Source organism: Patella vulgata, chromosome 2 (genome assembly GCF_932274485.2).
Source record: "Patella vulgata chromosome 2, xgPatVulg1.2, whole genome shotgun sequence".
Classification (NCBI taxonomy): Eukaryota; Metazoa; Mollusca; class Gastropoda; family Patellidae; genus Patella; species Patella vulgata.
Window position 1 is genome coordinate 32,176,319 of NC_065880.2, and position 25,585 is coordinate 32,201,903.

The following is a 25,585-nucleotide window of genomic DNA, read 5'->3' on the forward strand; positions in this document are numbered from 1 at the left end:
CTGATTTTCAAAATTTGGAAAACAACCTAACATCTGATCTTTGATCTTCTGTAAAAACTAAAGGAGAAAATCATCAAAGTCATTTGAATTTTTCAGAAAATATAAAAAAAAAATCCATTAATCCATGCTAAAATGTACTCATCATCTAATTCTGAAAACAAAATACATATGTATCATGAGTACATTTTAGCATGGATTAATGGATTTTTTTTTTATATTTTCTGAAAAATTCAAATGATACATCATTTCCAAGCATGGAATCAATCAGATTAAAAAGACACATCAAAAGATTACAGGTATCCCATTTACAGTCTGCAGAGGAGGATGAATGTTAAAGACTTTTCGTTTCATTTTTTTATACTTAGATGGCCTCTACTACATGAAGATCTGACCAGTTGTAGGGGAAGGTTGTGTCAGGGTCCATAGAAGCGACGTCAGACATTGATTAATCAATCAGTGTTGATGTTTCTAGTGGTTTACCCACAGTTCCGTGCACAGCATGCCAAGAACTCACCGTAACAGACTGTTTCATCCCTCACATCAATCAGAACGTGGGTTATATAACAACTCTTCCAGATCCTAGTGTGGTAAGGACAAGTAAAACAAATTTTGAACTATAAAAAACGAAACGAAATAGGATCTTGGTTTAATCAGATTGCAAATTTTCATATCTTTGTAAATATAATGAAACTATTTTCTATTACCATGGGATTAACAATCCTTCAAATGATTTTGTAGAGACTTTAATCTCTACAGCATTATTCTGGCATGACTTAATTAGTTAGAAGTTGCAGTATAAAATTGTCAGATTTTTGTATCCTGGAAAAATGAAAACCAAACAGATTTCCTTGGAAAAGTTTTGAATGTAGCATCAGGATTCTTAAAATATGAAACAATCTTAATTTAAAACCGATTCCAACTTATTTATTGTAAAAACATCATGGCATTGAGGTTGACTAAAACCAGACAATATCCGCAAATTAGTCAACATGAAGCCAGATGATCCCATCTTTAAATCAAACGCAGGAATTAGATTTTTCCGTGGCTCCGAACATCTGCTAACTGTTTCTACAAGTTTAGCATATTGCTCATTCTGTCAAATCATCTGTAATACAAATCCCCGAGGATTTTTGGTTTTAACAAGATTACCATCCATCCCTTCGCAGATTATTTGTGGAACTTGGCCTCAAGGAAATTTGAAATGTAAGTCGAGAAATAAGCAATTACAATGATTCCATGTTATCTTGGTTCAAAAGACGAAAAATCTGAGCTGTAAATCTCAGATCTCATTTAAATTCTTTGCAAATTCTAGGGTTTTGACTTTTTCACATCCAGAATAATTACATGTACAATGAATGTTTAATTTTATTGAGTGAACAACCCAAATTTAATTACATTTGTTAAGAAATTTTCAATTCAATGATAGTTAATTGAAGTTGCTAGAGTGTGTGCCATCTCCCATTAAAAACAGAACACAATACACACCATACATTGTAAACTGTTTAACAGTGTTTTCTTGGAATAAATAAAATGATGTCAGATGTATCCTTCCACTGGCCTGATGGAAAACCACTCTTTTTTTGCCCATGCAGTAGATCCAATTTTTTAATGAGTATGGTGTGAGAGCTACAGGTACATGTATAGGTGAGACTGTCACACAATTTAGGCTTTTATATTATATTCAAATTTAATAGCAATTCAAGAATCTCCCATTGATCTGTATTATACTAGAGTACCTTCTTAATACCAAAAAAAAAAAACCACATATAATAATAATCGTTTTCTATAGCGCTGAACATTCAGTCAGTCTGACTGCACTGTGGCGCTACTATATACTGAAACAATTGGTCTCTTTCTTGTAAAGATCAAAGTGGTCAGAGTCCTAAAGTGTTCAAGGAGGAAAGAGTCAGAAAAAAAACTTTTGCAAATTGCTCCTCCTCCCAAATAATTACTAGATGCAATCCTTCATTTGACTATTATTGAGTGTGGAAGTTATAATAGTTCTGTTATACTAAGTGAACTTGGTTGAAGACAACATTGTTGTAATGATGATAGATTGGTCTACATTTTAATAAATAGTCTTTACTATGAAAGAAACTGGTTGTCTTCTGTCCTCAGTGATATTAACAGTACCTTTACAGAATACTGATAAATTACTTGCTGAAGAATTAATAGAATGACGATCTGAGACTGATCTATTGTTATATGGTACAACGGATTGATCAAAAATATCATGGAATGGTTTAAATAGGGTATTATGGGACTAACATGTAGTTATATTCATTTACTTTCGATGCTGAAGAGACTGATATTATTTAATACACAAGATTTTGCTTTCCAAAATTTATAAGATGATATGAGAGTTGATAACCACTGAAATTTCAAGTTTACGGCCAGGTATTCCATCATTCAGTATCTGAATCACCCAGAAGACAGGTGGGCACAGTTTCATCATGTCTAAAAATAGATGAAAACTGACCCATTCATTTATCCTGGGGGGGTGTTTCTCTAACCTTTGTATTGTTTCAACATGGCTGAAAATAGATCAGAAGGCAACTGACCATTTAATCCTTCCTGTATGTCTCTACAATGATTCACCATGACTATCAATCATATATGAAAATCATGTTGCTGTATTTTGTGTCAGAATGTAATTATGGTTGCATGAGGTCTCATAAATATGGGCCCTTCCATTAGGTGGGTTTTTTTTAAAAATATTAGCAATATTTGGTAATAATATAATAATTTTCATTGACTGCGTCTGTATACCTTAAAAGTATAGAGTTAGGAAAGAAACTGTTTCTCATAAATGTATTAGCATTAAAAAGGATAGAGCAGGAAGTTAAGAAACAACAATTATATTTATAGGCCTATATGTAAATAAAAAAAAATACACTTCTGCTCAATGCGTCAACCATCCCCTTAAACCAGCACTGATTTGTAAACTGTTAGTATAATCAGGACTACTGGTGAGATCAAATGAAAACTGACCATTTCTTGGCATTCTTTTACCTTTCACATAATCTTTGATGCCAGGCAATCAGAAAGGTTAAAGTTTATGGTACCAGGTGTTGGGAGTAATTGATGACAATGTCCCTTGATTAGGAGAGATTTCATGAATTTCTATAGATACACATTTATAAACATCTGATGTTATTATAAGATTAGGGGTCATGAAAGGTCATTAGTTTCCTATCTGCTCAACATGGATTAAAAAAATACAAATTTGCTCATGTCCTGAAACCAGGCTATCCCTTGAAAAAGTTGCCAGACGGTCAATCTTTGACGTATTTTATTTATTTCAAATTGGCAAGATATTTTTTTCAAAGAATGTGACAATATTTAGTTTTATCCCAATTTTTTTTGTTTATTTCTCAGGCTTTTTACACATAAAAACTATAACCATATTCATTGTTTTAAGGTAAATTGATAGACTGTCAGTTAATTAAGGGCCTTTAGAATAGTTAGAGCTGAAGCCAGAAATTTTAAGAAACTCATTGCCACTCTTCCCCCTTCCAAGAAACTCATTGCCACTCTTCCCCCTTCCAACAGACTCACAAGATTCCAAAAGAGATGTACTGTATGTACTTTTCATTCAAAGCTGATTGATGCTAAGATGCAAGATTGTTTGTCTCTCATACAGAACAAACTCAAAATCACACATATGATCTGAAGTTTGGGGAAATTTTCTGGGGGAGGACCCACAAATTACTGGAATATCTTAATGCCAACAAGTGATTTGCTGGTGTTTCTAACCTGGTTTATTTTACCCATTTTTGCATTCAGACAACCAACTTAAGCTTGATTAACAATCTCTTGACTTATCTGGGAAGCATATTATTAGATAATCTTTTTGTATCTTTAAATAAATTCAGTTGTTTTATGAACAAAACCTCTAACTGGTAAGGTAATTTTTAATGAAAGATCAGTGGGATAATAGCACATTCAGACGTTCACATACATTTAGATCTAAACCCACTGCTGGCAAAGTATTTTAAGCTTGGTTTCAAAGATAATTCCATTTCTCTTGTTGTCATTATCTAAAGTTCATCAATCAACACAAAAAATCAAATAGAAAACTTTTTTTCTGAATCAAAATATTGAGTGTAAAAAACAAATCTGCTGGTGTCATTGACAGACGATTTATTAGCTAGCGACAGAAAGCAGTAAAGACTATTAAAGAGATTGCCCTGTAAAACCTAGGATGTTGTCCAACATTTAAAGATCTAATACAAACCTAAATTTCTATGTTCTAAAAAAAAATCATTTTCTTATATAATTGGAGGCAAATTTTATCATCGCAAGAAACATGTGTTAACATTAGTGAGATATAATTTCAATATTATACAGACACTAAGAAAATCCACACAAGAGTTTAGAAATAATTTTGACCTAGGAATTTGTTCCATATAGTTGGTAATCTTCTGGGGGTGGCGCTAATATGAAAAGGTCTAAGGCTTTGTCAATTCAAGAACTATTGAATGAAACTTGGTAAGCTTGTTCTTTCGACACTTATGCATTGACTAACAGACTTCAATATCAGATATGACATCACAATTTCAATATGTCCTGGTCGTTTACTGTTTTATATGGTTGTTTACTATTTTATATGGAACGCCCGGACTTGATATTAAAAGAAGAAGGAGTTTAAGCGAATGGCAGCAATGGAAAATGATGAATTGAATTTGCTTCAGATCCTTCTGACAGTTCAGTGAATCAAACAGGAAAAAATATATAAATAAATTCAATCAGTTATGTGTTGCATTTTGTATAGCAGGGCCACTAATTGGAAGTGAAAAAAAAATGGCACAATTGTTGTTAGCGGTGGAAACAAATTGCACTGAGAATAAGTCACCGTGAATAGAAAACATGCAATAATGAACTTAATATAAACGGAATACTGATCAAAGTGTTTCTATATTCTCACCGTTAATCCCCACTACGGTAGCTCTACTAGCATCTCCTGAATAAATAACTAATTTACTTGCTCTATGCTACCCCGTTAACATTGTTGTTACTGGATAAGATAATATAATTTGTCGGTTTAGACAATGGATAGATTAGTCCAAGTGGACAATCCACTTCTATCAGACTAATAATTACATGTCCGTAGTTGTATTTAAACAAGAAAAAGACTGGTTAAATTTGGCATGATATTTAAATACTAAACACCACTGGGGTTATGCCAAACATTTAACACTAATCCATACCAATTATTGGATAAACATACTATATGTAGTCACATGGGGATAAAAGATGAGCATTATTTGGAAGTACATGTAGTCGATAAACAAACTTCTCTGAAAGGAACAAATTCGAGTCTGGTGACAGAAATCTGCAAGGATCAGATCATCCATCGGATTTCAAAAGATGGTCTTAAATGGAACTGGTTTTAAATATTAACATAGAGAATATATTGAAATAATTTAAGTTTATTTTCTACAAATTAGTATTGTTTAATAGGAAAATGTTTGACATTAAACCCCATTCTCATTCTCTTCTTTCTTTATCTCTTTCAACCCCATTCCCTCAAATATAGTCTACATATACATGTAACTTCTCTGCCCTCTCTCCCCCTCCATCTCTTTTTTTTCTTTCTCTGGTCTCTCCTCCCTATCCCTCTGTCTTCTCCTCTCTATATTCACCTCCACAAAACCCCTTTTATATATACATACATTGTACAAGGAACTTTGTGATGCATTTCTCCTGTTTGCAAATCCAGCATAATCAACTCCCTATTTACCATCATCCACTTCCACTATTATATGACGCTGCAGATCGGGTCTTCCATTTCAAAATTTTCACTGTCAATCATTTTTTATAACGCATGGAAACTGTGCATCTTAATTCATAATTCATGTTTTTTATTTATGGTACACATTATAATGAATTCACCTATCTGTACCACTTTGTCATGCAAACAATAAAAATACAATCTTCTCACATCGCCATTGTTTATACCTCTGATAAAATCCCTTTGATTAATCAAAAACCGCAATTACGCAATTATTTCTTGATTAACAGAAGCCAGATGGCCTTTTAAACTTTTCGTGGAACCTTTACAAATGTAAATTTACACAGCAATATTTTAAGATGATTCCCACTGTTGTCTACAAAGGTCTCATGTGTCAAAATGGTGATGTGGACATCACTTGTGAAAATGTCAAACTATGCTATACAATTAAATTTTGATGACTCTTGGACACAAATCCCATGTTACTCAACCACTAATTCCCTTTCAGCCTGGTATTTTAAAATAAATTCAACATTCATCCACAATCAGCTCACAAGATAAGACATTTAATTTTCACCTAAAGTACTTTATAAATTAAATGGTCTCTGGGTCATCCCTTATACCAACAAAAGATTTTGATATAATTTATTGATAGAAATGAAATCAGCGGATTCTTTGATCATAATTACGATATAAGCGTTTTTGTACTTTCTGAACTATTTAACATACCAGTGTGAATTCATAGTTACTACCTACATGAAAGAGAAATTTATTGTGTAATTTAAAATATCTTACTGAATAATGAATGATTTTTTATTTTTTTTTCGCTATTATTTTGATCAACCCTCAAAAGGTTAATTAGTTCACAGAGATGGTGGGGGTGGGGGAGAAACTGACTTTAATCTTGACTCAACACTAATATATACACCAAACATAACATAATGATCTTTATTTCATTACTGTTAAAGTCTGATGAAACTGCTATAGAAGATTGAAAGCAGCAGTGCTGTAATGTACTGCCAATGGTATACACCAGATCTCTCTCTCTCTCTCTCAGAAGGTGCATGTAAACCTTATGGTCACTTCCCAGAAGATCTTTTTTAATACTAACAAAGTATACATGTCTCAATATGATAATTTAATTTCAGATTTGGGATGTTTTGTTTCATTTCTTTAGTGTTATTTTATAAGTAAAGAGTTGATTACAATAATAGATAATTCTAATTTCTATAATATATAGATCTAAAAGTATCATTATCAAAAAATACCACAGAGATACATAAATAAAATACATTGATTTTATTAAGAAAATAATTTTATAAAACATACAGACACTGGAAATTGATACCAGTAAATAACAAGTCAAAAAAATAAAATTTAATTAATTCTCAGAGTAAAATAAGTTATGGACTAAAACATGAAAACAATCATAAATAAATGTGATTTATTTTCATAAAGAAATTGACTCATATGAGTAAAATATCAATACACATAATAAAAAAATATATAGCAATTCAAAAAACAATTATAGAGTAAAAGTATTTATAGTAGAATACCCTTTAAAATAAAAACTGTCTGATGTGTTATTTTTATCTATTAGACAGTGTTTTGACTGTAGCTATTTCCGAAACATAGACCGCGGCTTGTCAGGTTCCAGGCCAGCAGCAAAGTCATCCGCATTGTGGTTATTTCCAAAAGGATGAAAGTAATTTAAACAAATGTCCACAAAAAATCTTAGAAACAAATCTGATATAATTTGTCTGTGATGTTATGTTATTCATTCAAAAGTTTGGGTTCTTTTTGTTATTGATGCAAATCTTCTCCTTGTACGTACTGATAAAATCTGTGAATGGTCACTGAAGCAGACGTAATCCCATCACACGGGAACAAGACTAGACCGGAAATAACGACCAATCAGATGTCACTTTAATTGCAACATTTCTGCATCGTTTCTTTGAAGTGTCAAAATATCACTCGACATAAAATAATCAATTGATTTCAACTTAACCTGACAAATGACCTTGAGCCTTTTCAATAAATCAGGTCTTTCTAACAATATTCAAAAAGCAGCTACATGTAGCACAAAAAGTTCTGATCATTTACAACTTCTTTTTAGGTTTTGGGCATTATAAGTGACTTGTGATTTGTGCAGGGAATCAAACTTTGAAGGACAACTGGTCAAAGTCGTATGTCTTATGTAAAAAAAATAAAGCTGACAACCAACTTTAATTGTACTGTGATATATTCCCATTCATTCAGGTAGGTTAAGTGTTTACACAGGCCGGCTATTTTGTTATCTCTGCATAGTCATGGGTTTGATCCAAGTCTTCTATATGGAAAAGTCTTAAGTTCAGCGGAACCTTGTTTAGGATTCTCCAGGTACCCCGGTTTCCTATAACTTCTAAAGATCCCTAGAGTAATTGAATTATTGAAATATCAATACACAATGTGTTAGTCTAGAAATGACATAGTGTTGAGTCGATGTGAAATCTATCTCTCTCTCTCTCTCTCTCTCTCTCTCAGGCCTCACAAATCCACTAACAGCAATTCCACAACAGCCCTCTCAAGTCACTTTTACAAATTTCAAAATGGCAGATAAATTATGTTGCCAAAATCCTTAGTATTCTGTCTTCAATTTGGTTGGAATGTTATTTTGGTAAAGCATAAGATCAGTATAAGATCAGCGACTCTCCAAGAAGACTTATAAAATTATCGTTTAATAAAGAGTGTCTGCACCATGCCACAGCAATAAAACCAATCGTAACAAAATTTAGCATTTCAAATGTTCATGAGAAACCAGTCAATCCTGACCAATCATAATGCAATTTGCACTTCAACTGTTCAATGCAGACGGTGTCTTGTCAATTTCTATTGGATAAAGAGTTAAATTCTTTGAGCCAACCATAATCAAGTTAACATTACAACCTGCACGGTCAGAGATGGAAATGTCCTGTTCGTTTTTATTGGATTAAACTTATTTTGTTATTTCTTAGAACCAGTTAGAAAATATGAGTTCAATTATTGTGAAGCAAGTTAGTAGCTGACACCTTGTCACACAGGATGTGATTATAGAGTTTTGTGTTCCCCCTTTTTGTAAATTATCATCTCACTTTTATCAAATTTTGTTTACTACAATGTATCTTTGCAACCTTTTGATACCATCTTCAATTTCTGCTTGGATGCTTTCTAAATTTCATCAGAAATGAAATGAAGCATTATTTAAAGTCACAAGCCATGGGGCGATAAATTTAGGGATATAAATTTGACTAAATCAAAACATGGCAATCTGAAGGGCATAATTAATAAAACAGTAAATGAAACAAAATATTATTGCAATTTAGACTTGTTAACACCAGATTCTTTAAGGGTTTTTATTTATTTATTTGATAGATATATATAGACAATATCATGTCCATTGTCTTTTTTATAAGCAAATTAAGCTACAGCTGGCAATACACATCATTGAACCTGTTCTTGAAGTGATTTAGAAACTGTCATTAGAAGTGTAACATCAAGAGAATTAAGTCCAAATTTTACTAGAGCCCACTTTGGACTGTGTGGGGCAAACTAGAATATGGTATGACTTATTAACACGTTTAAGCAATTCATATGAAATGTACATGTAATGGGGTTTATCTGAACTACTCTTCTGCATCAACCATACAGAAAAGTTTTACCTGGAGAGCACCGTTTCTGCCTACTCTTAAGTCAAATTCCAACTGTCGAGGTTTCTTTTACATACAAGGCAACGTCATGTATACAGACCCATGGTTTTTTGTCCCATCCAAACTACCAGACGTTCTTCCTTGCCAGGCCTTCCACTGATAAGTGGAGACCATGCTGAGAAACAATTCATATAACCCAATGCAATGATGTTTTATTTGTTTGTAAATGGAATATTTTAACCTGAAGTTTCAAATCAATGATGTTTGAATGTTTTATTTGATTCTTAATGAAATATTTTAAACTAAAGTTCCAAGTCAATGGAAAATCCAATGAAGAGATCAAGTGTTTTTTTTTTACTTTAAATTTGTTTATTTTAAACGGAATTCACGGATTGTTTTCCTTCCTCCTACAACAAAGATTTTTCCTGTTAACCAAATATCTAAGCTCATTCAGTACAAAAATTGATTTAGAATGGCATGACACAGAGTGGCATTTTAACATCTGGTGTATCACAATATCAATTTCGATTGGTATCTTTTGTCATATACAGATTGTTTTTATGCACAAAATTAAAAATGTGAGATACAATGCATTTTCAATACTGCATAGTGCCTGCAATATTTTCTGGTAGAACTAAATGAAATGAAATGAAATGGGGTTTAACTTCCTACTGTTCTGCTCCAAACTGGGCTAATGAAGACGGGGTAGAACTAAAACCATTATATTAAAGTTTGAAGAAGTGGTATCAAGTGTTCTAGAAAGACTAGAACTAACTTGGTAATGGAAAGATAGTGTGAATACTTTTATATGCTGTTAAAGCCCTGTTCAAAAGGGGGGTGCTAACATACTAGCCTGGGTTCCATCACCGGGTTGGCAGACAAAGTTTCTCATGATTTTTCATCCCGGTATTCTCGTGTCTGTGGTGCAGGTGAAAAAAAGGGTCTTGTGTATATCGCAGGATGACTAGAGAGGAAAAGCATCTAGTCATTTGGATGGGATAAAAAAAAATTTTTAAAGGTCCTGTATATACAAGCCTGGAAATAAGGCACCAGTCACAGACAATGTCCGGCACTGATTTGTCTTTTTTATTGATATTATTAATACATGTCCGGTACTAAAACCGTTATTTCCAGGCCTGCGTACATGTATATAACAAGGGCCACTCGTTAAAGATCACTTGACAGTATTCAAAATAAAACTAGGCTTCAGTGCCACAATCAGGACAAAAAAATACCTTATAGTTATAGCACATGTACACTGCATGGCATTTACTCATTTTCATTAGCCCGGTTGGTGCAGAAAAGTGGGACCAATTTCATTGTTTCATTTCAAAACATGATGGAAAGAATCCTGTAAAGATTTGTCATGTTCTAGAGCAGCATCTTTAAAGATGACGGAAGGATACTATGAATGATTACTATGACAACAGTAGGCATAAGTACTTGAATATATCTTTATTCCGCCTTCATTATCCTAACAATAGCCGTTCACAACTAAACTGCTGTTCAACTTGACATCGAAAAGTTGAATAAATACTGATGTTCTCGTTCAGTCAACACGTAAATTTACTCAACAATCGACCAATCAAACGATTATGTTTACATGTCATCCACCAATCAATATAAGCCTCTTATAGTCGGCTTTTAACGGCTAACGTTGCTGTGTTGAGAAAGGTGAACCAGTGTTAAGTGACTTCACAACTAAAGGATTTGATGGTTAAAGATTAATCCCAGATTTTACCACGACACGATTTCAACAGCAAAATAATCTTTCACTCACTGTTTTAAAGTTGTATAAAATTCTACATAATTTAAATTTTTTTTTGATACAAAAATCCATTTAGACAAGAAAAGACTAGTTTCAGTCATAATCAAATAAAAGGAAATGAAATGGTATTAATGTCCTTCATCAATTTCGGACTGTACACAGGGCCTTGGTTTTGATCGCATCCGGATGACTAGAAATCATGAGTCTGAAAAAGGGAAAATCAGGTTGGAATATCTTGAACTTTCTTGATCAACACCGAGATCAAATCTGTGACTTCCTGTATAGTGAGCCAGCTTCACAATACAAGTACCTAAATCACTGTGGCTGCAATAATCAAACCACAGCACTAAATAAATTATAGATAGTCACAGACATAAAACAGATAGTTTTCTACATTCTATGCCATACATACATAATCTATTTAAAATCTTTCTTGATGCCTCTGTTGCTTGTTTGAATATTGCATAGAGTGCCAGTAGTCTTGTTTTCTTTGAATATGGCATAACAGAGCATTATCACCCAATAACAAATTCTACTGTAGATATCGCATGTGTGATAAATTTCATATTCTACTGAGCAATATCTCCTTTGGAGATATCACTTTACTTGAATTTGATTGGTCAATCAAAAAGGAAATACTTTTTTTAATTAAAAAGGAACTACTTTTATTTACCGTAGTTTAAATTTTAACAGGACTCCCATTAATATTTTTCACTCTGATGACAAAGTATAGGACCTTATGCAAAAATATATTAACACTCGTTGATAAAGTAAAAAAGAAGACACGGCAAATAAATAAAATCTCCTACAAATTTTTGATATAAAAAAATATTGACTTGTTGATATTTTTTTTGATATCAAAAAAGTTCCGTAGGAGATTCTCTATGTAGTCTGTAAAATTCTAATTTAAATATAGACTATCACTCAGAGCAGTTGTCAGTTTTGTTTGAATATTGTATAGAGTGTGCCACTCAGAGCAGTAGTCTGTCTTGGTTGAATATTGGACAGGGTGCCATTCAGGAGTACATGTAAGTACTGTATGTCTGTTTTGAACATTGTACACATTGTCACTCAGAGCAGGTTTGAAGAAATACTGAATAGAACAGCAATCTGTCTTGTTTAAATTTCATACAGAATACCACTCAGAGCAGTCATCTGTTTTGAATATTGTATAGAGAGAGAAATGGGGTTTAACGTCCACTCGACACAAACTAGGTCATTTTGGGACTAACATGTTTTTTTAAAATTTTATTTCAATAATTCGCTTGCGCGTAGGGGTCTTTAGCAGTGGGAGGACCCGGAGAAAACCCACGAGGTTGGACAGACGACCCTACTCCTTGTCACGTACAACCAGGGATTCGAAACCTCGCCAGTCGACTCAATGACAGACTTTACGATACAGCGTGCGCACGCTAACCATTCAACCCCTTAATATTGTAAAGAGTGTCACCCTGAATGTCATGTAATACACTTTTTGATGGGCAATATGCTGTACATTGCTTAGACTATCAGATCACCATCAGCAGTAATCAATTTAATATTCAATACAGAAGTACGGACGTAGGCAAAAATATGAACTCCATGATGTACAGTACAAGAGCCGATTGTAAATCAGTCAAACAAAATAAAATCCAGTTTTGTCGGTAAAGTTGATAGTGTTCTCCACATTACCGTAATTATCATCATATATTGATTATAGATTATCCAGCCCCAAGTGTTAATATAAATCTTCTAATAATCACATCATACGACATGCTCATCCAGACGGAAAATTACCTTGATATTATCATGTTAATAACTATAAACACATCGTCGGCCGTGGTCATAGAGTCGAGAATTTACACATGCAGTATGAACCTGATGTTTTCATATAAATTAATAAAATCTGGAATTTATCAGAAGATTTTTTTCTCTTAGACAACTTGTCTACTAGCTCGGAGACATAGAGTAATAAACAATGTTTCCTTCAATATGCTGCTCCATATAGAGGGAAAGAAAGAGAGAGAGAAAGAAACTCAACTCAACACAAAATAGGACATTTTGGGACTAACATTTGGTGAACTTTTATTTCAATAATTCACTGTGCATACAGATCTATAGCAATGAGAGGAGACTGGTGGACCAACAGAAAACAAACATTGTTATGCTGGCAACCCCACTTTCTATTAAATGTACAAGTTAGCACTGAGAGACAAATTAGCAGTGGAGACAAGTGAGTGAGAGAGAGAGAGAGAGAAAGAGAGAGAGACTAACATATGGTTTAATTTTATTACGATAATTCACTTTAGCAGTGGGAGGAAACCGGAGGACCCAGGAGAAAACCCATGGTTGCACAGGCGACCTTACTCCTTGTCATGTACAACCGGGGATTCGAAACCACACCAATTGACTCAATGAGAGGCCTTATGATACGTGCTAACCATTCGGCCATCCACCCCCCCCCCCCCTCTTAGCACTAAGAGATAACTTACATGTAGTAACAGAGTATTTTAATTAACTGTGTATAGTGCTTGTAAAAGAAACATAGATGTTAAAACTATTACAAGTATTTTAGCTGAATAAGTCAGAGCTCTTGTATATAGTTTTCTTTTCTTTCATTCATTCAACACAAAGAAATGACTTCAAACTGTTCATCCAACCGCATCCCCACTAAAAAACCTTTTAACATCTACTTAGCAATCAGTTTTAGTTCAATCAAATATTTATCAATACAATAATGGAGCAACTTATTGACAAAACATTAGAATCCTTCTTTGATCTCGGACTGTAAAAATTATAACTGCTCATATAACAATATTTTCTGTAGCATCTGGGGCTGAAGAATGATTACGAGCTATCAACATATGCAATACGGAAGGCTGAATCCTTAGACATTTTCTTAGAAAGATGTTAGCCATACTAGCTCAAGGCTTTTGTTGCATAGGAACGTGTTCTCTAAAGCCTGTTCAACTTAGTTCCAAGCAAGCATTGCGACATAAAATATTTAAACAATTAATAAATCATTATTTTCAAAGAAACCAAAAAGGAAAAACTACCGACCCTAGGCTCTTTCCTTCCACTGCATGCGAGTGGATTATTGAAGTAGGACATTGTTTTTAAAGATCTAAAATACATACGAATGTTAGGGTCGCGTGCAGTGTTTTTATGTACTTCATGGGCATCGGGTGGGGTGGGGGGTCAAACACCAAGGTTTCCACCTACTCTTCTTCGATTTCCAACAGCCATGGGTTCTTTTCCTCATACGCAAATGTTTTTAATCCCAATCCCATCGAAATAATTAGTCACATCCTTCTTAGTCAGTCTCACAGACACCCCCCCTGATAAGTGAAAACCTAGCTTGAAATATCATGATGGTACTTCTTGGACAATACCGGGATTCAACCTGCAATACTACTCAACTGCCACAAACACTCTTCAGGAACACCTTTTAATATTAATATCAAAATATTAGCCATTCAATTCAGTAATTATTTATCCGGATAATTATTGCTTAATCTGCTTCTTTAACATAGTGAATTAGGTCAGCCATCATTGAGAGAGAGAGAGAGAGAGAAATGGGGTTTAATGTCCACTCAACACAAACTAGGTCATTTCGGGACTAACATACATGTATGGTTTAATTTTTTTTTATTTCAATAATTCACTTGCGCGTAGGGGTCTTTAGCAATGGGGGAAACCGGAGGACCCGGAGAAAACCCACAAGGAGGGACAGGCGACCCTACTCCTTGTCACGTACAACTGGGAAATCGAAACCTTGCCAGTTGACTCAATGACAGACCGTATGATACAGCGCGCGCGTGCTAACCAATTGGCCATCCAATCCCCCTAGCCATCATTGAATAGGGAGCCACTGTGAATCAGTACATGTACATGTAAGGCGATATCTCACTAACCAGGGAATCCCAAGTTCAATCCTGGTGCCGGCCGAGAAAGTTCATCAGGATTTCTCAGCATGGCTTCCCCTTGTCAGTGTTGCAGGAGGGAGATCTTAACAAGGATGAGTATCTAGTTATTCAGATTAGATAAAAAAAAAATGGATCCTGTGTACCCGTGTTGGAGTGCAAATAAAAGAACTTTTGGCATTAGGAATTTGAGTTTGACTAGTGGGCAGAAATGGCGCTGTTACGGCAAAATTTCCCATATAATACACTTCATGACGTATGCCAGTCTTCATTAGCCAGTTGATACTGAAAAGGAAGGACATTAAACCCCCATTTCATATCATTCAATATAATGCCACGTTTAATATGAATGTAACAGGAAAATACCGACTAAAATCAATCTATTTTATGAAATATGAATTAGATAAGATATAAAATTCGAAAGTTGTAAACTGACCTGTTATTGATACATGTAGTACATGGAGGTCAATAAAACAATGAAATTGATGGAGTTGAGAATTAATTATTATTTCCATGTATATAACACAAGACTAATTACTTCAACCCTAATGATCTCGGCAGAGAGCAAAAAATGGTGATTTGTCTGATGTAATACTGTCTAAAACTGAAATTAAAAACTGAAAAAAAAAATGTCTGTATAATACACCAGAAAATATGCTAAAAGCACTTTTCCTGCAGCAATCATGTAAAAAACAAGAATCTCATGATCAGGAGCTGCTTTATATATATACATATACAATACATGTAGTATATAAAAGTCAGATCAGTGCTCCGAAATTTATAATCTTGGATAATTCAAATATACATGTAATATTTCTTTTAAGGCTCCCTATATATATGGAATAAGTTCCCTTATTTTATTAGACAAAATATATTGTATCGCTTTTCGAATCACGTTTAAAACCCAGATTTTAGTAACTTTATTCCCCCATATCTTTTATGATTTGTTATTGCATATTCTTTTTGGATTTTAATTTATACATTCTGTATGCATCTCATAAATGTTTTTGGAGGACTAGTCATACAGATGGGACGAAAAACTGAGTTTCACCCATCTAAAAGAAATGAAAATGAAATGAAATGTCCTACTCCTATACTGGGCTAATGAAGACGGAAATTGTGCCTGGGCAGCAGCACTATGGCCTACCCTTATATCGAATTCTAACTGCCAAGGGATCTTTTATGTGTACGCCAAAGTATACATGGGACCTTTGAATGACTAAACAGCTGTCATTGTCAGGCCCTCTGTCCTGCACCACTGACAAGGGGAAAAAATGTCAGTAAATCCTGATAACTTTCTTGGCCAATGCCGGGATCGAACACGCGACTTCCAGGCTAGTGAGCCAGCATCTTACCCACTTAACCACTGTGGCTCCCTTATCTAAAAGTATCTTTCCCACTTGGAATGTGATAAAGAGTAGGTGCAAAAACCTTTGCCCGGACCAAATCTACTGGTGTAGAAAAGTAGAAATGTTAAACCGGTTTCATATCATGACTGAAAGTGATAATGCCTCTTTAAAATAATTAGCCATAAAATCAATAATGAAAAGATCATATCTATCTGAAACCAATTGTATTCCATTATATATATCTGACATAAATATGTTTCAATCTTCTCCCAATATTAATCATTCGTACCTCTCTCTATACACCGTCTGTTTTATCTTAGTTTGATTGGACGCGTCTGCAGCTTCCATTCATGTCTTTCGCATACAAGCATTCAGACGTTTTCTTTCAGACCGATTTTGGCGCCAAGATCAGGAGAGTAGAGTTATTGATATCCTTGTGGCATCTTTGTTACACTTTTCAGGAATCATGTCTTTAAGAAATCTTCCCGATTTAAACGTGATATTTATTTTTAGTCTCGAGTCGAAAAACAGACGGAATCAATGGATGAGATTTTATTTGTAACATTTCAAGAAATTGTCGAAATTTTATGTTTGATTTTCTTTTGATGCCAAGAGTGAGTTCTTTTGACAGCAAAAATATAGAGTAGGATGAACTATTTTCAAAAAGAAATTTTCTTGTATGTTTCTGACATGTATAAAAAGAATAAAGCCAAAATATTGATCATGTTTCTTTTCTTGTATGGTCGTTTGATGCATTATAATTATGTCATCTTTTTAAAGAGCCATTATTTTCTTTTAAAAAGAACTTTATTCACAGAAAAGGACTGAGGAAGAGGATAGGCCTATATTACATGTCTCCAAGACAGGCATTATCACTTCTACAATGATACTAAGCTAATTTTATAAAAGAGAAGGAAATTTGGGTTGGGTTTTTTTGCAGATGAAACTATACTTAGTCACACATAAAAACCTGGAAATGAACTCATGACTTGTGTAGATAACATTTCCTATGATCTGCAATGTGCATTGGACTACTCGCCACTAAACTAGTGATAATAGTAGCTGTTTCTTGAAAATAAAGCAGTGGGACTGGTACCACACATAAATATTATAATTTTAAAATATATTACTCTGATGAACTCCTTGAAACCACAAAATATATTAGCATAAATCATGACAGAGATTTGACCAAGATCACAGATGTTCTTAGAGATTTTTTTAAGAGAAAAGTTGATGAAATAATTTCTTTTAATGAAAAAAAATTGTGATAACTCTATCAATAAACATAATTGAAAGATGTCCGTCATTAGTCACCGATCTCTTCTCCATGGATTCTTTCATCATCTTTGATGCGACATTGTCATTGGAAAAAAATCTGTTTCATGCTTTGTTAGCTGTGCATATTAAATTATTCAAGTGTCATGTAATCAGAGAAATATTTCAACAATTTTACAAAATAAAATGGAATGAAATGAAACAAGTTTCAATGTTTTATCTACAGAACATCTAAAATACAGAGTTTCCATTAGTTGCATCATTGTAATGATAAGGCAATTTTAACACAGAAAATATACAGAAATTTTCATAATTTTATATCTATCACACAGATATGCTGATACAATGCTCTTGAGACGAGAGAATGCCCTTTAAACAAGTCTGTTTGTTGTCATAAATAATTTCAAAAGTCATAAATTTAAAATATGTTTTAATAATAATAATAATAATAATAATAATGTATTTATAAAGCGCCTATTATCCAGTAAACTTCTCAATGGCACTGAGTTGTCTGTTACAGAAAATGATGTTATATTGAAGAAAAGAGATGAGTCTCGTGTCTCATTTTGAATTCTGCAATAGTTCCTTCTTCTTCTTTCACATATTGAGGTAGCTTGTAGTGGCTGCTACAGAGAAATGAAATGGGGTTTAACGTCCTACTGTTCTGCTCCTATACTGGGCTAATGAAGACGGGCATATGCCATACAGTGTGCTATGAGGGAAATTTTGCCCGGGCAGCAGCACTATCGCCTACTCTTATATCGAGGGATCTTTGATGTGCATTCCAATGTATACACGGGACCTCGGTTTTTCGTGGGAAACCACGTTGGAAAATCCCGATGAACTTTCTCGACCAATGCAGGGATCGAACACCCGACCTCCAGGCTAGTGAGCCAGCGTCTTAACCACCTAGCCACCGTGGGTCCCTGCTACAGAGAAAGCCCTGTCACCACGCGATACAAGATTTGTTCTTGGAATATCAAGTTTTTGTATATTTGACGACCTGGATGTTCTTTGATGGAATTTTATTTGAATCTGGTCCTGGAGATAGATAGGGGCTCTGGCATGAAGACACTTGTGTATGTCAACAGTCAAATCTTAAATTCTGACAATGAAGCTCCCTAAGAATTGGTGAAATAGGATCATGAAGTTTGGTTGGAGTAATTCTTTAGACGATTTAATGAAGTTGTTGGGAGACTGTAAAGTAGAGAGTTACAATAGTCCAGGCAAGAAGTTATGGAAGCATTAATAAATAACTGCTTAATAAATGAACCACATTACAGGAAAAAAGGCAATCTTACCGAATTTACATCAGTTTCTACTGCTTTCATACACTTTAGATCATTTGTCAAGTGTAAGGAGTATACAGTCATATATGCCAAAACTTGTGCCAAACCTTGTGAGTTTTCTACAGGGTTTTCCCACTACTAAAGAACCACATGCGCAAACGAATTATTGAAGTATGCCGAGACAGTTCATCACTCAGTGCATTTTCCCCTTGTCAGTGACACAGGATAGAGGGCCTGACATGGAAGAGTGTCAAGCAGTTTGCATGGGACAAAGAATTGAGGCCCTGTGTACCTGTACTTAAAATTTAGAATGCACTTAAAAAAAAACAAAACAACCTGACAGTCTTCATTAAGAATGGCTAGCGTATATACATGTAGCCCTACATCTTAGAGTATACATTTACAGTATATAACTTATTACAAGGACTGTATGTAAAATTCTGGTTTTAGTCTACAGATACACGTACCAAAACAAATAGCCATATTTCTTAATGCTCTAAAGTTTTTTAAAATGGAATTTCAGACATTTTGATAGGTTTTTGACCCAAAAATTCAGAAAATAAAGAATAAAAGAATGATTTAAAAAGCTGGTCTTCATCAATGGAGGTGTTTAGTCACTTGGATGGGACAAAAATGTAAGTATTGGAAGAAGAGCACAGTAATTTAAATTCTCTGTCCTTTTAAGATCTTTACAAAAGAATAACAGCATAATATGTGGTTTGATATGTTTGCTCAACATCCTATGCCGACTATATAAACAAGTCAGCATCACCTACATGTATAAGTATTCGGTAAAATCGGTAGATAAACAACTTTTACATAAGATTGAATCTGAGCCAGGAAATTATCTACAGTTGATAATTTGATATTAATCAATTTACGTACATTTTAGCGTGTATTAAGCTGTAAAAATTAGACGTATCAAAAATACAAATGATGATCAGTGACTTTAAGGAAATGAAATGGGATTTAGCATCCTACTCCGACAGGGCTAATGAAGACAGGCATACGTTATACAGTGTGCTATGAGGGAAATTTTGTCTGGACAGCGGCACTAAGGCTTACTCTTATTTCGAATTCTAACTGCCATGGTATCTTTAGTGTGCACGCCAATGTGTACACAGGGCCTCAGTTTTCCATCCCATCCAACCGATTATACGTTGTCCCTTGCCAGGCCCTCGATGAACTTTCTCGGCCATTGCAGGGATCGATCAGGGGATCTCCAGGTTAGCGAGCCAACATTCGACCCACTGAGCCACTGTGGCTCCTGCAACTTTAAGAAAAAGCATAACATAGATTTCTTACCTTTAATTAAAAAAAAAAGGAAATAGAGAAAGTAGAATTTTTATATTTTTATTAAACAAAGGAAACATACTGTGCAATTTTATCCATTTACCGGCATTTCAAAAAAGGAAAGAGAATATCTAATTTTTAGCTTTTATTAAAAAACAAAAAAAACATAACATTGAATTTTTAGCTTTTACTCGAACTTTCAAGAGAGTAAAAATAAGTAAGTTTCTTGTAAGTAAGATTGTATGAAGAAATGGTGATATTTGGTTCAATAGATTATAAGAAAACACATGTTAGCTGAGACAACAATAAGACAATCAATAATCTTTGTAATATCTTTATAGACAATCAATGTTCAGATAATACAAACATTGACAGAAAAGGGTGTATATGGTTTTACAGTCATTTAATTAAAGTTGTTGATTTTTTCACCTGTTGCCCATTTATAGGAATAAGTCAATATTAGAATGGTTGCAGGCATACAGTACATTAACCAACACAATTACTATTGAAGCTCCCTTCTTTTAAATTTTCTTGAAGTTGTATTTCTCCTCCATTTAAGGCTTATTCTAATACTATTGCAAAGTTCACATTGTCCGGGAGGGCGGGAGTGAGGGGAACGTAGACAGATAGAGTGGAGGGAGCAGCCAGGGAAGTAGAATGGAGAAAAAAGACAAAACCATTGAATGTTGAGAGCAGGCAGGGATGTAGCTTGAAGGGAGTTGACAAAAAGCTGGAGAGGTATACTTCCCATTTTTAATTGTACTTTTGAATTCTAATGTTTGTTGTCCGTACAGAATCAACCAATTTCACTTTGGCAAGATTTAAAACCAACTTATCAGATTGTGATCAAAACTATATGCCAATTTTCTATCACCAATGCACTGAAGTGTAAGTTACTGTAACACAATTACCCAACTACAGTGGACTCTGTCAATTCCAACATCGTACGGGAATGATACAATACGCCGGATTAGACAGCATGTCAGCATACTCAATTGCCTCAATTATACCGAATGTATTAATATTGTACCTTCGAATACCGGAAGTTTTTTATAATGCACCCTCGAATAACCATTGTCGAAATTGATAAAATCTCCTTCTGTTGTGTTATAAGAAGGTACCAAGGATTCGATTTGTTTTGCAAGTGGTATATCATCATCTCCGCCATCAGAAGATACCTCAACCCGAATAAATAGCACTTGTCATCCAAGCCTTATGATTGGCCGACCAGTTAACTGACAGGATGTGTTTGTCCACGCCCTTAAACCACTCAGTTTGAATTCATCTTTTCGCTTTAAAATGTTGGATACTGTAGTACGGCCAATTGAATACTTAACGGCTAATTCCTTCTGTGTAGGTTGTGGAACTTTCTCAAAATCTGCTATAATTTGCTGCTTTACATCCAATGCAGGACGATCGCACATTATGAACACATTATAATGTCATCTTGACAATTTATATATAATGTCGCTGTATTTGACATGAGAAACTTAAATAAAAGAGCAAGAGATTATAAAATTATCAAGATAATCAACAAAGACCGACACATGTTTTATGCTGACAGATAATTGATTGGTGATTGCTTGTCGGTTAACACCCACTGATTGAAGGCCAGATTATTCAATGTTAATTGTATGCAAATCGTGTAACGGGACCGCTGATTGATGTCGTAATTCGGAATAATCAGAATCCAGATTACTCATAACATTTTTGGTTGAAGTAATAAGGAAATAAATTGAGACAAGAAAATGATGATGGATTTCACAGAATGCCGTAGTATTCAGATGTCGGAAGTGACAGAGTCCACTGTATATCCCAAAAATTTTATGTCCATCTTCCATCACCACTAGACTGCAGTGTAACACAAATTACCCAACTCTCTATTTAATCTGACCTTATGATACCAGAATCGGGTTTAAACTTTCAAATATTGTGGAAGAGTAAGAAGTAATTAAGTCTTGCAAAATTGATGTGTAATTTGATGATGAAAGGTGTTCTGGTAGACCTTTAGTTAATTATGAATAGGTCATAGTTTATTCTCAGTCCCTTCTTTAAATTATAAAACACTCGTTAATCGTCGTTTCGCGGAGGAGAAGGTTGAGAATAATTAAAATTTACGCCTCATTAGTTTGACCTGCGGAAGATACTTTATTATTTAACACCTTCACATAACCACACAGTAAACTTATTGAGGTCTTTTTTTTTAAAATTTAAATTCTTACCAAATTAAAGTGTAAGTTATTAGTCCAGGGCAGTTGAACATTACACTCATCCAAATACTTTGTGTTACATGTATATGTGACTGGTGACTACAAAATGAGTTGGATGTTGCAAGTCATTATTTTATAATATAAAAAATATTTTTTTAGCAAATAATAGTGAAAGCAGTAAGAGAGACATTTGGCGGGTTTTCTTACTGAAGAGAGAGATATTAACAGTAACGGACCACGGCAAGAGCAACAGAAGCAAATGCCTCAGGGCCGGCCATTTGTTGACAAAAAAAATGTTTTATATTAATGTAGAAAAAAATAATGAAGACCCATTTCCACAAAATCGTGAAATATAGTGGCATTTTTTTCGATGAGTGTTAAAATTATTAGGTAGGGGGACTCCAAGGGGCATCAGTCAGAAAAAAAATTGATATCAACGATTCCACGTTGCGTGGGTTGACAGGGGGAAGTTGATATCAGGAATGTTTCCATAACCCAAACCCAAAATATTATTTCTGGTTGACAGGTTGCGGTCTTGTTAATTGTCTTGTTAATTCTCACTCGACCAGCTCGCTTGACAACAAGAATCGTGAACCAATGTCATCGGGCCCAGACTGGCATGTGTGCCAATGTTCCAAAGGCACATGGGGGCCCCCCTTCCCACTGGGCCCCTCTCTGCAATAGTTTTCTTCTGCTTAAAACAAAGTATACATGTATGACTTTCCGCCCAGAGTATACTCCACAGACCATCATTTAAGGTCGATTTTTCATAACATTTCTCTGGGAACCCCCGGACCCCCTAAACTCCGAAAGGAGAGAGTCGCCCCACCCTTCACCAGGGTGTCATCTGCCTCATGACCTGGCGACCTCATGATCCGTCACTGGATAACAAATTGTCTGTATGTGACCTGTGACACAATATGATAGTTTACAAGAAATTTCAATGAGGATCAGGGGCTAAAATGATTCGAGTGCTGTAGTTGACTCGTCTTTATTGTTATTTTTTCAAGTACATTTTACTTTTGTGTGAATCACTTTAGTTAGTCTTATATCCTACACTTAAATAATCAGAATAAAACACTACCTTTGGAAGGAAGTTTTAATTTTTTTTTTTCTTTCTGATTTTGTAATAATATTGTGGTTTTTATAACTGTGAGGTAATATAATGAAAGCAGAGAGGCCTACTTTATAAATGTGATATTGTGTTGATATTCTCATGTAAAAATAATAATGTTGCTAAATTAATTACCACTGGGTAAGTAAATAAATACATGTATACAATGTTATCTACTTGTTTTTATGTAGTGAAGCCTACTATATCTTAAAGTGCCCATGTGTAAATAATAATACTGTGGTAAGAATGGCCACTTGTGTTTAAGGACACAACATGGTTGAATTGACAATGTCTAAATTGTTTTTTCCCCAGGAAAGAAGATTATACATTTACTTAAAGTAAGATAGGTTGCCAGGCAACGAAAAATACGTCCACAGCAACTAAGTCGTCTGGCAGTCAACAAGGGTTGTTGCATATTTTTGCTTTTGTCAGTAATGAGAACATTTTCAACACATGAAAATCTGATTACGAGTAATAACCTATTAAGTACAGTTGTAATTATCAGAAATCATTAGAATTTGTTTCGATTGTTTATCTCATGACCTTAAACAATTTATATTTACATGTACTATAGCCTCTAGAGTGTCCACAAGATTTTTCAAAGTGATCAAGGGCCATAGCTCTGGCAGTTATTATCGGAAATCGTTGAAAATGAAAAGGATTCTTCGTCTCATGACCTTAAACACTGTGTATAAATTTAAAGTCAATGGGATATTAACTTTAGCCTCTAGAGCATCCACAACCAAATGTGGACATCGGACCGACAGATGGACGGACAGGGGCGACGACAATATATGACCATGTACATTCTATGTGAGTGTATCAAAATTAGCTATACATGTACAGTGTAATTTGATTTGTCGCAATTTGACTATTTTCTCATTTCATTAGTATATAAAAAGTGGCTTGGTACATGTAAGTCCATATCTGATACCCAAAGTTTTAAACAACAATTTTACACATCAATCATGTCCTTTTACCCACGACATATACAGAGATGAAAATGAGTATTTCCTAATCATTGAGGTAGGTCAAAAATCATGGCCACAAGAATTTCATTTATAAAATGTAAATAAAAAGTATAACGTAAATATGTAAAGATTTATACACCTATATGACAGAAGGCTGTCAAGCTGAACAGAATGTGACACAATTAACATAATAGATAGCTATATATATATTATTACCCACGACATAAAAACTTCACAATAGATTATATATGGTATAAAGAAATTCCTGATTGAATTATTTTATTTGACATCTAGAAAAAACTGGCTAATAATGAAGACAGGGGAATTTTGCCTAGGCAGCAGCATTTCCACCTACTCATCAAATTCCAACTGTTGACGGTTTTTTAACATTAGCTCCAATATAGACACAGGACCACAGTTTTTCACTTCATACGAATGATTGATGCTGTTCCTTGGCAATCCCTCAGCCCTGCACCTCTGAAAGGGGGAAACTACGCTACACAATACTTTGAAACTTTTCGTCTTAACACTGGAATCAAAAACAGGCCCCTCCTGGATTACAAGCCATCACCTTACACATTAATCCACATAAATAACAAGACACACACCCTAGAAAGTGTTCAAATGAGGTGGGGTGGGAAGAGATTGCTACAGAAAGTGGAATAGACTAGGGGGAGGACACTTTTTACATTCTTGATAAGTATTTGATAGATGTCTGTCAAGCAGAACACATTATAAACATTATATATAGTTTTAACATCAAAAGTTTCAATACAAAATGGCGTATCCATTTTAGTCAGTTGGAGTAAAATATCTCATTTTACACAGCGTAACCCACGCTAAAATGTACTCAAATTAATTATGGTATAAATATTTAGTATGACAAATTCTAATAAAATATCTGAAGTTAAATGTAGCATGACCAATTAACATCTGACGATAGTTTAACATGGTACAGGGTTCGATCCTGGTGTTGACAGAGAAAGTTCTTTAGGATTGTCCAGTCTGGTATTCC

General features: G+C 34.3%; 1 long non-coding RNA gene across 1 annotated transcript in view; it reads right to left on the reverse strand.

The window, feature by feature from the left end:
- LOC126809787 (uncharacterized) overlaps positions 1 to 25,585 on the reverse strand; it is a 98,257-nt gene that overhangs the window by 65,590 nt on the left and 7,082 nt on the right. The window lies entirely within an intron of this gene.